The sequence below is a fragment of the Platalea leucorodia genome (assembly GCF_965183815.1).
Source record: "Platalea leucorodia genome assembly, chromosome: 12".
In the NCBI taxonomy this organism is placed as follows: Eukaryota; Metazoa; Chordata; class Aves; order Pelecaniformes; family Threskiornithidae; genus Platalea; species Platalea leucorodia.
Window position 1 is genome coordinate 8,974,156 of NC_138834.1, and position 13,817 is coordinate 8,987,972.

Genomic DNA, 13,817 nt, shown 5'->3' on the forward strand with positions numbered 1-13,817 from the left:
GTGCCTTCCTCTGACCTTGTATGTAGAGCGGGGGAAGAGAAAGCCGTTCCCTGGCTGTGGGAGCCTGGCTTGTTTTCCTGGCTTTAAGAGCAGCTTTCCTGCCGACTGAGTGGGTTGGTACCGGTGGGGCACGTTCTCTGTGCCGGAGCAGCGCCGGCTGCGAGATGGGCCCCGTTTCAGCTGACCCCATCATTAAAAATTGAAATCTCTCGCTGTGAATATTTATCCCTAGGCTGGAGCAGAGAAGCCCACGGAGGGAGGAGATGGGTTGGCTGCTGCTGTGCCGTGCCCGGGGGGACAGAGCCCCTCCGGGGAAGCCACGTTACTTCATTTTTTAAGCCTCTGTGGTTCTCTGTTTCATTTGAGCCAGAAACACGCATCCATCCCTGAGCAGGCTGCAGAGGAGCCTATTCTCTCCCAGTGGTGTTTTTTAATTGCAGCCTGCTGCCCTGCCCGGGGAAGAGCTCTGGCTCCCAGGGCCGAGGGGCTCCCGGGTCCCACGACCCCGCAGTGGTGGGGTGGGTGCTCTGCACCCGCCGCCATCCCCGCGCTCCCCCCGCGCTCCCCGCCGTGCGTGCGGGATTAGTGCCGGGCGTTTGCATCCCTGCCAGGCGGCAGAGTTAATTTTTCCCTGAAGCCGGTTTCCTGCATGGCCTAAACTTGTGCGGGAAAATCTGCGGTGAAGCCGGGCAGCTACAGCCCTATAAATATTTGGTGAGAGCCAGCCCAGCCTGCCAGCCTCCTGCTGCCGGGGTACCGCGGGCAGGGATGTGGGTCCCACCCCTGAGCATGGTGGGTGCCAGGGCCATGGGGTTGGTGGCGGGAGCCTCGTCGCCCCGCGGCTCCTTTTGGGGACAGAGTGGGATAGCCTTCCCTGGCAGGATCAGGTCCCTTGCTGGTGGTGTCTGAAGCTGGGATGGGGGGAGTCGTGCCCGGTGACCCCCCTGGGCTGGCTGGTACCCGCAGGGATGCTGCAGCTGGCGGGTGGGCCGGGGCTGCACCTGCCGGGACCCCGCTCCCAGCCCCGCCGGCATCTGTGCCGCCGCATGTCCCTCTGCAGCGGGCGCATGCATGCAAAAATAAGACATTTCTTCTTTCTCTTCTGCCTGCGCATTCCTCAAAAAGCTAATATTCATGAAAGGTAATTCAATCAAACAGCGATGCCTATCAGCTAATGCAGCAAAGCTGGCGCAGGGGTGAGAATGGGAGCCAGGAACACAAAAGCCCTGTTTTATTACCTCCTGCTTGCCTGAGAATTGCTTTTCTCCCTCGAGTGAGCCGGCTAAAGCTGGCTTTATTATGTTAACCTATTTGCGTGTCAAGAGCTATTGTGCCTCTCTTTATCTGTGTTTGTATTTGCTCGATGCAGGGAATAAAAGGACGAGGCGAAAATGGATGGCTGGTCAGTGCTTTGCACTCTGGGGGCACTGATTGGTTGCTAAGTGATTTGCATCCCCGGTAATCGCTTTTATCTCGGAAGGATGTCGTGTATAATTATAAGCCTACTGACATCTTTTGAAATCTGCCTAATGGGTGTTTTTAATTTACATGGGAAGCAGGGGCTATTTGTGTTGCTCTGATTACAGGTTGTGCGAGTATATGCTTTAAAATATAGATATTTCCATAGACATGGGGGACCGTGAGTGATGAGGCTGTGATTTTTGGCGAGTCCCTGCTCTCCTGCGGATGGGTGGAAGTCACCGTGCGTGAGTTTGGGGTTTAATCTCTTAGCCCACCGCACAGCCCGGGGTGCTGCTGGGCCGTGTGCTCGGCATGTGCATCAGCCGTTCCCATAGCTGTCCCGTGAAATAAAACGAGAGGTGGGCTCCTGGCTGCTGCAAGCCAGGCCTGGCCGCGCTGCTCGTGGCCATTCACCCCCAGGAGCTCCACTCCGCAGCCCCGGGATGAGGCACGGCGGGGGCCATGCCACGGAGCCCCCACTCTGGGCATCTGTGCCAGCGTGGGGCTGATGGTGCTGAGCATCCCCACCGTGCTGCGGCCGTGCCAGTGCGAGGCCCGCGGCCGGGTGGTGTGGGGAGCTGGCTGTGCCGGCGGCGGGGAGCCTGGGCTCTGCGGTTCCCCGCTCGGCCCCCAATGCAGAGAAAGCCGGGTGCTTCGCTGGGCCAGGGGGTAAATATTTAACTGGTGAGTGGTGCTCTGGCTGACCCCCCCCCAAGTCGCGGTTCTCAGAAGCCGTGTGATCCTGTGTCTTTATTAGAGCTGCAGCTGGCGGGTTCGCACGGCTGTGGCAGAGCCGCTGTGTTTGCTTACGGCATGCGGTCCCGCTGCCAGCCCCGGGCACCTGCACCCGGCGGGCTCTGAAGCAGGAGGCACACCAGAGCCTGCCGAGGCGTTAACGGGGCTCAGGGTGTGCTCAGGGTGTTGGGGGCATTGGCAGTGCCGTGGGTGCATCTCTTGGGTGGGTGGTGGGACGTGGGTGCTCTGAGACCGTCCCGGGTGTGCTCAGGTGCGGAGGAGCCCTGGCGTGCAAAGGCAGCCCAGCAGGAGCGTGGTGCAGTGCCGGCCATGTCGGTGGTGTGCTCAGCTTTCCTCCTTTTTGCCTCCGTGCTGGTAAATCGTTGTGGTGCCTTAGGGGCTGCTGGGGAAGGGCAGAGGTCTGAGGTGGGGGTCGCAGTGAGATGAGGGGTGTTGAGGTCCCTCCTGGGGCTTCGTGCGCCAGGACTGGGACATCTCTCGAACACGCAGAGGTCCTGACGTGAGGTCGGTGCTTGCGATGGGCGCAGGGGCCGGGCTCCCTCTGCAGAGGGTGCTGGGCTGGGTGAGGGTGCAGGGCAGGTCCCCGGGGCAGGTTACCCGTGTGGGCAGCTCGGGCCAGCCGCCTTCCTCCTCCTCTGGGAAAGACCACACCTGAACCGCAAGCATGCCCAAGCGCACGCCCCGGCTCCCTCCAGCTGCGCACAAGGTGACCCCATAGATTTGCAGGGCTGAGGTGGTTTCGTGGCAAATGGCACCGTGGGCAGTGCTGTGCCGTGCCGTGCCAGCTGGGGTGCTGGGCTGCTGGGAAATGCAGGGCCTGGGAAAAGTCGATAATGGGGAGGGCGAGTGCTGGACCCTGTGCCCCGGGGTGCTGCACCCTCCTGCGCGGGCAGCCCCGTCCCGTCCCACCCCGTCCCGGCTGGTGAGCGGCGGGCGCCGCTATTTATGGCTGACTGTAAACAAACTCCCAATGAAAGAAAGTTAATGACCTGAGACTGACAGGAGCCTGCTGGGAATTTTTATAGCCCCTGGGACTCCTTTCGCTAAAGAGAGAATACATCAGCGTTTTAACCCAAAACGGCGAGCTGTGCGGCATGGGGGCCGGGGGACAGCCTCAACGTGGGGAGGTGTTTTGGAGAGGTTGGCCCTGGGCAAGGAGGGGGGTTTCAGTGGGGTACTGGCCAGGGGACGGGGCTCCCAACCCTCTCCCCTCCCCCCATGTGGGACTGGGGTGCGCAGCCCCCTGCTTGTCCTGGCAAAGGCGGGCACGTCCTGAGGTCCCGGGCTCTCCAAGGCTTTCGCCATCTGCCTCTTGTAGGTCATCTGTGCCGTGCTCCAGGCTAGCGCGAGGGCTGGCTTAGTGTCGCTGGTAACCACACACTAATAAAGCCTTAATACCCTGCAGCAGGGAGATTTTGCTGTCAGAGATAAATATTCATATTGCTTTCGAATTCTGCCTTGGTTGCACGACAAGGGCGACGTCGGGGAGACGGGAACGCTGTGGTGTGGGGTGCTCCGCAGCCCCGCTGGCCTGTCTGCCCTGCCCGGCCATTGCATTTAATATGGCATCCTGGCTAATTGCAGGGTATGCATATTGCCGTCGGTGCTCTCAGGGGACAGGATGGCAGGCACGGCACAGGGTGCCCTGCTCGTTCCGCTCGCCGTCTGCTCCGTGCGCCGCCACCTTGCACACGCAGCCCCCGTCTGCGTGCGACGCTTGATTTACCGAGAAGAGCTGGCAGTTAAACCTGACAAATTGAAGGCGTTTTTAAGTGGTTCAGGTTAATTAATAGTGGGGAAGTATCAATTTTTTAAGGGATGCTCTTGGCTCACGGGGAGAACTGAGGCTTGACATTCCCTTTGAAAAGTAACGCCATCTGTGCAGGTCCCCCGGACAGGGGGACAGAGCCAGGCTCAGTGGCATCGCTCTTTGGTTTCTGACCCACAGCCTTGTATTTCTGCTGAAGTTTCTCACCCCACGCGGCTGGTGCTGAGGGAGGCGCCGGGACGGGGAGGGATGGGGCCGTTCTCCATGACCAGCTGCGGTGCCAAAGCCCCACCGCTCCTCTTGGTGCCCTTTGTGGGTCTGGTTATCTTCTCTCTTTTCGTGATGACCTGCTGCTGCTGGGGTCTGTGCCACGTCCGTAGCATACAGCCATGCTGCTCCGGTAACGGGAGTGCTTTGGCCATAGCCACCTGTGCAGCTGGGTGGCTGTGTCGTCCCTGCTCCCATGGGGAACCTGCAGGTGAGCACTGGCATTAACGGGACCATCGGGCTCCATCCTGAGCTGCGACTGGGAGCTGATGCAGATGAACTGGAGCAGCATCCGATCCCCTTGGTTCATGTGCATGTGACCCAGATGCTCCCACCTGCTGGCATCTCCCGAGCTTGGGCCATGGGAATGCTGTCCGGGGTTCAGTACTTAAAAAATCATAATGAAAGAAGCTTTAACTTCCCTGTAAGAAGGAAAGGTAGAAAAGCAGCAGAGCCCAGTCTCTGGGTGTGTGCAGCACAGAAAGCCTCCGAGCTGTGTATGATAAAGGCTTGATGGTACAGGGACCCGAGCAGCATCTGTGGTGGTCTCGGTGTGCCGGTGCCACGGTGTGGCAGGGGTGGGCACCTCCGGGCTCTCGCTCGGGGCCGGGTCCCAGCCTGGGTCCTGGAGCGGCACGAAGCCTTTGCTGGGCCACGTGCCCCATCTTTCTCGACATAGACTGGGGTGCAGGTGGAAGTGATGTTTTTTCAGCAGCCCTAATGCTTGGGGATATGAGAGATTAAGGTTAGTGACCATTTTTTAACTCAATAAAGGGGAAGACAAGCTGGAGTCTGCAGTCCAGAGATATAATTAGTTCGCAGCAGTGGTGCTTTCTTGATTTAGCTTCAGAGAGCAGAACAAGACAAGGATGTTATACCCAATTAGCAATAACATACAGTCTGAGCCTCGCTAGGTAGATAACAAGCCATTTTTATAGCTCTTCTTTACGGACTTTGGGGGGGGGGGGGGGCGGGGTGGGGAAGGGGGAGAGGGAGAGGGAGAGGGACCGAGTCTTTATTTCTTTTCATCTGGGAACAATTATTAGTGAGCTCAGAAGCCCAAGGCTGAGTGATAGGTTGGCCAACACAGATGATAAAAAAAAAAAAATGAAAAGCTGAAACAGCCTGGAGCTGGGCTGAGGCTGTCTGTCTGTCCGTCCCATTGGGCTACGCGGCGGCTCTGGGGCAGCCGAGGGGAGGCTGGGTGGATGCCGGCTGTGTCCCAGCAAGGACACGGGCAAGGGCCACCCACGCACCGTGGATGTGTCCTATCGGCTGCTGCGAGGGCTTATGGCACGTGGACTGGCAGCGCTGCTCGCTGCCCGGAGGGGCCCGGTGCGTGCGGGGCAGCCGTTGGCGCTGCTGGCAGCCCGGCTGTGCCCCGAGCCGTGTCCCCCAGCAATGTGACCCCCAGCAATGTCCCCTGCACAGCACCAGTTGGATGCCAGCTGCCTGCCGTCTGCCAGCACCGTGTTCTTGTTTTATATCGTGGATCGATGGCCATTGATTTTTCCTCCCGTGTAAACCTGGACGGGTAAGGGCTGCAGAGGGTTTTCCTGCACGTCTGGCTCCAGCTCTCCCGTGGTCAGAGCATCCCGTGCTGGTCTCCACAGCCCATCCACCCTCCCACAAGCCTCTGTGCAGTGGCAAAACTCAAGGACATCCAAATAACCCAGCTTTGTAAAAAGTCTAGAAAACTGAGGTTTCATTAATCAGCTTTTAATAAGGGGCTCTGCTGTTGATGTGGGTCATTTGCAGGCTGCTCTCCCCTCTCCTTTCTCCCTGGGCAGCATCGTCAGCCTGGCCCCTCCTGCGGCACCGGTGAGGACATGGCTGTGGGAACTGGTGGGGACCCGGCTGCATTTGGGGCATCCGTAGGAGCAGGATGGCCCGGCGCTTCCCTCTGGGCATGGCCAGCGTGGGGCATCCTTGGGGACACCCCTACTCCAGAGGGGTCTCAGGGTGGGGGACATTCTCCCTCCTGGTGTCGTCCCCCCCCAGCCACCCCTCTCCCATGGGGCAGAGCCAGGGGATGGGGCATGAGCTGCTCATACCCCTGGGAGGGCAGGGGGCTGCTGTCCCCTCCTCTGTCCTTCCCATCCCCTTGCCAGAGTTTTACAGGTTGAGGGGCAGTGTCCCCCCCAGGGGGGCTCTGGCCGCATGGGACCACTCAAGTCTGTCCCGCCGCACCCCCAGCCCACCCTGGGGCGCATCTCCCCTTGCACACGCAGGGCTGATGGGGACAGCCCGGCTCTCGTCCCCACCAGGAGAAGCCACAGAGCTGCTCTCCGGACTATTTAACACCCCACAATGATCATCAGCTCTCGTCGTAATCATTAAGACTATTAGAAAGAAATGTTGGCTTGCAGCTAATGTCAGACTTTCTGTTCTGCTTTGCAAACGCGCACAATTAATGCCAATCAGCCGGGGGAGGCAGCCAGCTCACAATCGCGGCTGCTCTGGCGCGGCTGTCAGCTCTTGCCATCCCGGCTTGTACATTTTCATACAATTGCTATAAACATCCGAGGGAAACTCCGCGTTCTTCGGCGGGCACGGGTATTGTTCTCTGTTCCTTTTAATTACTCGGCATTCAGGAGCTCATCCGGCCTCGGTTCGGTGGAGCAAAGTAGGGCTTTGTAAAACAAATACATAAATCTAGAGAGATGTCTGATTTTCCCCACTCGGTGGCTGCGTTATCTATGGCTAAATAAGAAAAGCCTGTTTAATTTTTCTTTGGCTTTTTCTTTTCTCGCCCCCTCTTCATGTTGCTTTCTCCTCATGGGGACACGGTTTGGTCCCTCTCCCCCAGGGAACCCCAAAAGCAGGGCCAGCTTGGGAGAGGGGGGGAAGAGCTGGAATTACTTGACCGGATGGTGGTATAATCCTCATTGCAAAAGTACACATCAATTATAAGAATTCCTACAGTAATCTTAGAAATCTATCTTTTCTGCTGAACCAGCTCATTAAAGAGCACCATTCATTTCCATCTCTCCGGGTGAGAAGGGTTTAAATCTCCAGAGCTTTGTATTACAAAATAGACTTAGGGTGATGGACTCTCGTTAAATATTAAAAGAAAGAAGTTGATTTTTTTTTTTTCCCTCTTTTCCCCCAGACTGGCGGCGCAGATGAAGCGTAACGTAAGGAGGCGAGGGTGGGGGGCCCGGGGGGCTGGGGACATCCCCGCCGTGAATAGCTTCCCCATCTGTCGGCGGGGCGATGCGGGGCTGCGCTCAATGGGCGCCTTTGAGGACCCCATGCCTCCCCTCGCCCAGGGACCCCAGCCAGCACCGAGGGAGGGAGGTTTCCCCAGGCCGCCCTGGCAAGCCCCCGAGCCTGCGCCGGCCCCGGCTGCCGGCACAGGCAGGGCTTTTGTCTGCCGGCGGGGCAGCAGCCGGCCGCGGGGCGAGGGACGAGCACAGAGCCCCTTTGTGTGCAGCTGCACCCCGAGGCGAGCAGGGGCAGCGGCGACGGAGCCGGCCGATGCGGGGATGGGGAGCGGGACCTGGGGATGGGGAGTGGGTACCCGGGGATGGGGAGTGGGATGCAGGGATGGGGAGCGGGTACCCAGGGATGGGAAGCAGCGGCCGGCCGGGGTCAAGGGCGGCGCGGGGCGATGTGTGCGCTGCCGCGGAGGCTCTGTGCAAACACGTTAATTTGTTTTCTTTCTTGCCTCGCCTTTCAGGGTAATTGGTTGCATTTGAAGCCTTTGTGAAAGCCTTTGATTATAGTAATTTCAGCAGCGCGATCTACCCTGGATTCCTTCGTCAGATTCTTTCACAGCTCAGGCACTCGGGGCTGTAATTACCGAGCGGCGTGTGCCTGGCCGCCGTGCACGGTGCAGCCGGACGGGCTGCTGGCCGGCCCAGGCACTGTGGTGCTGCCATGCTAACTGTGGGAGCCCCAGGCCCCTGGTCACCGTGGGGGGCTGGCGAGCCCCCGGGGTGGGGCAGGAGGAGCCGTGCTGAGCGCTGGGGAGTTTTGGTTTCTGCAATGTTGAGTCTGTTGGGTCTTAGCTGGGGACGTGGGTGCTGCATGCGCTCGGGGGGTGGATGCCCATGCCAGGGGCTCCCAGCTCGTCAGCATCTGGGGTGCTTTTAATTGCTGCTCTGGAGACCTCCCTGGAGCCGCTTGGCTCTTCTGTCGGTTTGATCCCCTATCTCTGCTGAGGCTGGGACCAAAAGTCCATGAACATCCCAAGCATCCAGCTCTCGCTGCTGTGGACAGTGGGCAGCTCGGTGGGCTCATCCCCGTGGCCCCTCTCCCCCCATCCCTGTGCAGGATGGAGGCACAGAGTGACCGTGTCGGATGAGCAAGGTTTCGCTTCGAGGGGCTGGGCAAAGGCCGCCCCCGGGGCAGCGTGCCTCCCGCCACCGGACACACTCCCGCAGGGTGCCAAATTAGAGGGGATACATACGTATAGGCAGATCCTGCCCGCACGCTGCACGCTGGCCCTGCCAGGACCCTGATGCAAGCAGCCAGGGCCAGGCTCTGCCGAAACACCGAAGGCACCCGAGCGGGGCCCTGATCTTTGCTAACGGGGCTGCTCCCCGCCTCGCTCCTGGCATTCCGTTCCCAGTCCCACGTAATGACCTTCTCGGCAGCGGCGTGCCAGCATCTGCCACTTCCAATTACCCTCGCCTGCTCAGCGCCGCAGCCTCTCCTCGCCTGGCGGTGGCACGGGGGTTCATTCCTCCCCAGCAGGGTGGCAGCAGGTTGGGGGGATGTTGCACTGGGGTCCCCCACCCTCCTGGCTTGGTGACCCTCGGGGACCCGCCGGTGCTGCCCAGGGCTCTGGCTGCCCTGCCGCGGACCGCTGGAGACGCTTGGGTTTCCAGAATCATTATTAACCTGTTCGAGAGCTGTTCCCGCTCGCAGCTAAAATAGATCTTTAATCTCTGCCCAAAATAGCTCATTTGATGAGAGGCCTCCTTAAAGCTGACACATAAATTTAACCAGGCTGCCCGAGCCCTGCGCAAGGATGTCTGCAAAGGCTCAACAGCACTCGAATTGTTTTTTTTTAATTCCATCGTTACGGACACACCTGATACCTTATTTCTGCCATCGGGTCATTTGTACGAGTCAGGAGGCAATTTGCTTGTGTCCTCTGCTCCGGGCTGTGGCGGTCGTGCCCCCGTCCCAGCCTCCTGGCCCTGCTGGAGAGTAAAAGGATATTTTGTGGGGTTTTTTGATGTTGATTTTCTGAATTTTCATGGGTTTCTCCTTGGAGCCACCCCGGGAGCGGAAACCTCGGTGATGGGAGAGACCTTTCCTCGTCGCTGCCTTAGGATACTGGCAGCGAGGGGATGCTCTGTCTGGGTGCTGGCGTGGGCTCGCAGCCCTCGCTGCCTACATCGGTGCTGCTCCTTCCCTGGCAGTGTGCCGCGGCCAGTGAGCTCCGCGTTGTCCCAGGGTCATGGCAGCCCCAAAAAGGCACCGTCCCACTGGCAGTGGGGCAGCAAAATGTTCCTCTATAAATAAAGGCAGGCTCTGGGGAAGCGGGAAATGGGGATGCTCACCATGTTGGAGGAGCAGCCACTCCTCGAGTTGGGGCTGAGTTGGGGGCACGGGCAGTGCCTGGCCCTGCCTGTCCCCGTGTGCCTCCTGGTGTCCCGGTGCTGGAGGGGACCGTCCTGTCCCCATGCAAGGTGGGCTCGGGAGAGGTTTGTGCACCCGCATCCCTGGTGGGGTATGCACCCTCTCCTCCGTGGGGTTCCCCCTGCAGGCTCTGTCTCCTTGGGTGGGGAAGACGGAGAAGTTGGGGAGTGAGGGACCCCCCGGGCACGCAGCTGAGCGGGGTCCAGCCACTGGGATCAGACCCTCAAGCTGAGGGCGCAGCTCTGGTCGGTGCCAGCCGGGTCCTGGGCTCACCCCGGGCACCGTCCCCTGCTCAGCCGGCGCGGGTCACTCCCCCAGCCTCCGGCTCCCCCTGCTCCCCCACCACCCCAGCAAGATCCTGAGCAGCAAAATAATCACTTCCAGCATCATTATCCGTTGCAAACCCCAGCTTCCAATTTTAATCAGAAGAGCTGGTGTTGCTTTAAGATCTGCGGGTTTTAAAGATCACAAGAGGGGTTAGAGAAAATTACCCTTGACTCTTACATGCTAATGTAATCTCTAACCAGATCTGCAGCACTGCAGCTAAAATTGCTTTTTAGATTAACATTTAATTATTAACAGGGCCCCCTGAAAGGCCTGGGGCTGGAGCGCGCGGAGGGGAGCGGATTAGCCGGGCGGGATGGAGCGGCAGCCGGGCGAGGGGAAGGTCGCGGCACGGCCGGCGGCACCGTGCCGTGCTTTATTGCAGCCCTTGGCACGTCGGCGTCAAACTTTCTGCTTTATTTTATCTGGTGCTGCCTGTGATTTACAGTGGGGTGACCTTTCCTGCGCTCGCCCATTGCAGGACTGAACTGCAGTGTCGCTTGCTGAGCACCGTGTCCCCCGCACCGCCTCGGCCGGGGGACCATAAATCTGCTGCTGGATGGGAGATGGGCACGAGCTGGCACGGCAGCTGCCTGCACTGCCGCCGTGCCAGGCGGCAGTGCCAGCTGAAATCCTGCTTGCCCCGCTCTGTGCATGGAGGGGAAGCCTTCCTCCTGTGGCACCTCCTCACCCTCACAGGAGGGATGCTGTCGATGAGAAACCAGTGTCCATGGGGACTGGGGATGGTGGCAGTGGCCATGCTGGGGCTGCTGTGGGAGTAGCACCGATGTCCCCAGAGCCAGTGGGGAGCGGGAGCTCCCCAGCAGGGCGGTGGGTTTCTCCTCCATCCCAGTGTGGAGGGATGACGGACAGGGGTGGCCCTGGTCATGGCAGGTAGCCCCGGCACCGCAGCGGGTGGGTTTGTTGTACTCGGCATGCCAGGGACTGGCGAGGGCTTTTGCTTAATTTAGCAGTGCTGCCAGCTTGAGAGGGTTGCTGCAAGCCTTGGCCTTGCTCCCACGCTGTCTGTCTGTCTGTCTGGCGCTGTCAGAAGCCTCTTGCGCCTCTCCTAGCTGGGGTGACCCAGTCACCTCCTGTCCTTGTGCCGAACCCAGCACTGTCTTTTAATAGCCGGGGGAGACGCAGCGGCGTGACTCAAACAGCTTTGCAGCATCCTTGTTCCTGTCCCCCCTCCTCTCCCAACCCCCAAAACTCCCTTTTTATGGGCTTGCACCCCAGGTGGCCCCGACAGCACCCAGGGAAGGATGCGCACACGTTGCACCAGAGCCCAGGTGGTGACCGAGACCTTGGCCCTTGCTTTTCCCAGTGAGAGGGCTGCTCCTGCCCAACCTGCTGCCCGGGGCTGCCCCTGCCCTCCCCTCCACCCTTGTGCTGCCCGGCCAGTGGCACAGACCTAGTTCAGGCTGAGACTTTAAAAGTTCCCTTTCTCCCCCCGCCCGCCCCATCACATTTTCTTTTATCTAAATCCTCGCCTGCGAAAGCCTCTATCGACAGCTGCACTGGCCTTATCTCGCCGGAGGGACCTTCGCGGGGCTCTCGGAGGAGATAAGCCCGACTTATCAGCTGCTGATGTCAGAGGAGGTGCCAAACCCTCCCGTCACGGGGGCTTTAGACATAGAGGGTAGGTTTGGTTTTTTTTTTTATTAAAGTCACAAAGACCTTGAGCTTATAAATAGTGTGATATAGAGATAGGGCTTCAAAATTAGCCAGCCTGGGGTGGGGGATAGGAAGGAATGGTTGGAGAGGGGCTGGGAAGGGATGGAGGGGGATGATGCCGGGGCTGGTGAGCGGTGCTGTGGGATGTGGGGTTGGGGCTCCTGGGGGACCCCACTCTTGGCATCCCCAAGGGACCCCGCTCCTGGCATCCCCAAGAGCGGGACACTCTCCCCATGTGCCGCGGTGCCAGCTGTGCCGCTGGCTGCATGGCAGCGGAGCCATCGGCGCGGGCTGGGCAGAGGCCGTGCAGACTCGGGGCGGTTTGGTAAAACTGCTGAGTGTTGTCTTTCCTGCCACGAAAGAGCCAGAGCAGCTTGAACTAAATCGGATTCTGCTGATTGGAATTAGTTCAAATGCAGATGGGGCTAACTAAGCCGGCGCTAAGCGTTCGGACAGACCAGCGCCCAATTCCCATCAGCTGATTCAGGGGCTTTTCTGAGCGGCATTAACGAAATGCCACCGTGGCACAGATGCCCGTTGTGCTGGGCCGCCCACCCTCTCGCCTACGGGCGCTTTAGGGGGCTGGGGGGCACCCGGCAGGGTGCCGGGACACAGGGATGGTGGTTGGGCACATACCGCACCGGGGCCCTCGTAGTTTTGAAGCATGCCTGTGAAGCATGCCTGTGAAGCGCAGCACTGCTGTTGGAAAAATCGTTTCCACTGCATGATGCTGGGGGATGGGGGCAGAACTGGGGTCTGAATTAATTGGCGGCTTTATTTAGTTCGGCATGTGGCTCCTGCGTCTCTCCTGGCTGATGCCGGTGGTGCTCTTGCTGTGTGTGGCCGAGGTCGGGATGGCTCTGGGAGGGCGCTGGGCTGTGCGTGGGTGCCTGGCAGGGCCTGGAGAGCAGTGGTGGGGAGAGCACCTGTGCCATCATGGGGGTGTCCTCGGGAACCTGCATTGCTGGGCCCTCAGGGCTGAGGGTGCCCGCAGCTCCTGTGACCAGCCACCAGCATCACCCCTTCCCCGGGGGCTCAGCCCTAGACCGGGGCTGCATCGTCACCCTCCCTCCTGTCGGCACCCGGATTTGATGCCCCGACGGTGGCCGCATCGTGCCTCTTGGGGCTTTCTCCTTGCTCTCAGCCCCGTTTTCCCCGGGGACCAGCAGGGACCTGCCACGCGTCCAACAGCGGCACGAGCTGCCTGCGAAGCCCGTGCCCACCAGGGACACAGGGCAGCATCCCAGGGAGGAGCTGGCTTTGCTGCAGGGGAGGAGGTGACGTCCGTCCACTAATCGGCCAGATGGTGACAGCGGGTGGGACGCCGGCCCTGAGGTCACTGCGTAGATGAGGCTCAGGTATGGCGGGAGCCAGTGCCGGGTGCAGCCATCCCCTGCGTGGCCGTGGGCGCCCTGACCCGGGGCCGCCCTGCGGGGACGGGGTCGGTGTGGCAGCTCTCCCCAGCACGGAGGCAGCCGCCACCAAAGCCGGCCTGTGGGCGCGCGCCGGCACGTGCCGGGGGAGCCGAGGCGCGCTGGGAGCGGGGCTGCGTAATGAACCCCGAGTCCCGGCGGGGAGAGGCGAGCTCCCTGGCAGTCAAGTGCGCTCAGCCTCTGAATAAGAAGCACTTCATTCTCTTTTCAAACTGTATAATTTCTGCCTGATTGTAATGGCATATTTTAAAATTACCAGAAATCGAAGCCAGAAAATGGATACGGCTGCTTTTACTGCGAGCTGCGTTAACAAAGGATATGTAATGCATGAAATAAAAACACCTCCCTGCCCCCCTCCTTTTTTTTTTAAGACAGTAATAGGAGAAAATTGGTTTTGAAACTGAATAAAAGTCCCTTTCAGAGGAAATCATTTCTTTCAGGGTACCTTTGCTGAAAGTAAAATAGTGAATAATGAAAGGTGGTTACATGATTGTCTTTCATTTAGAGAGCGCGAGGACAGATGGAATCTGGGAGAA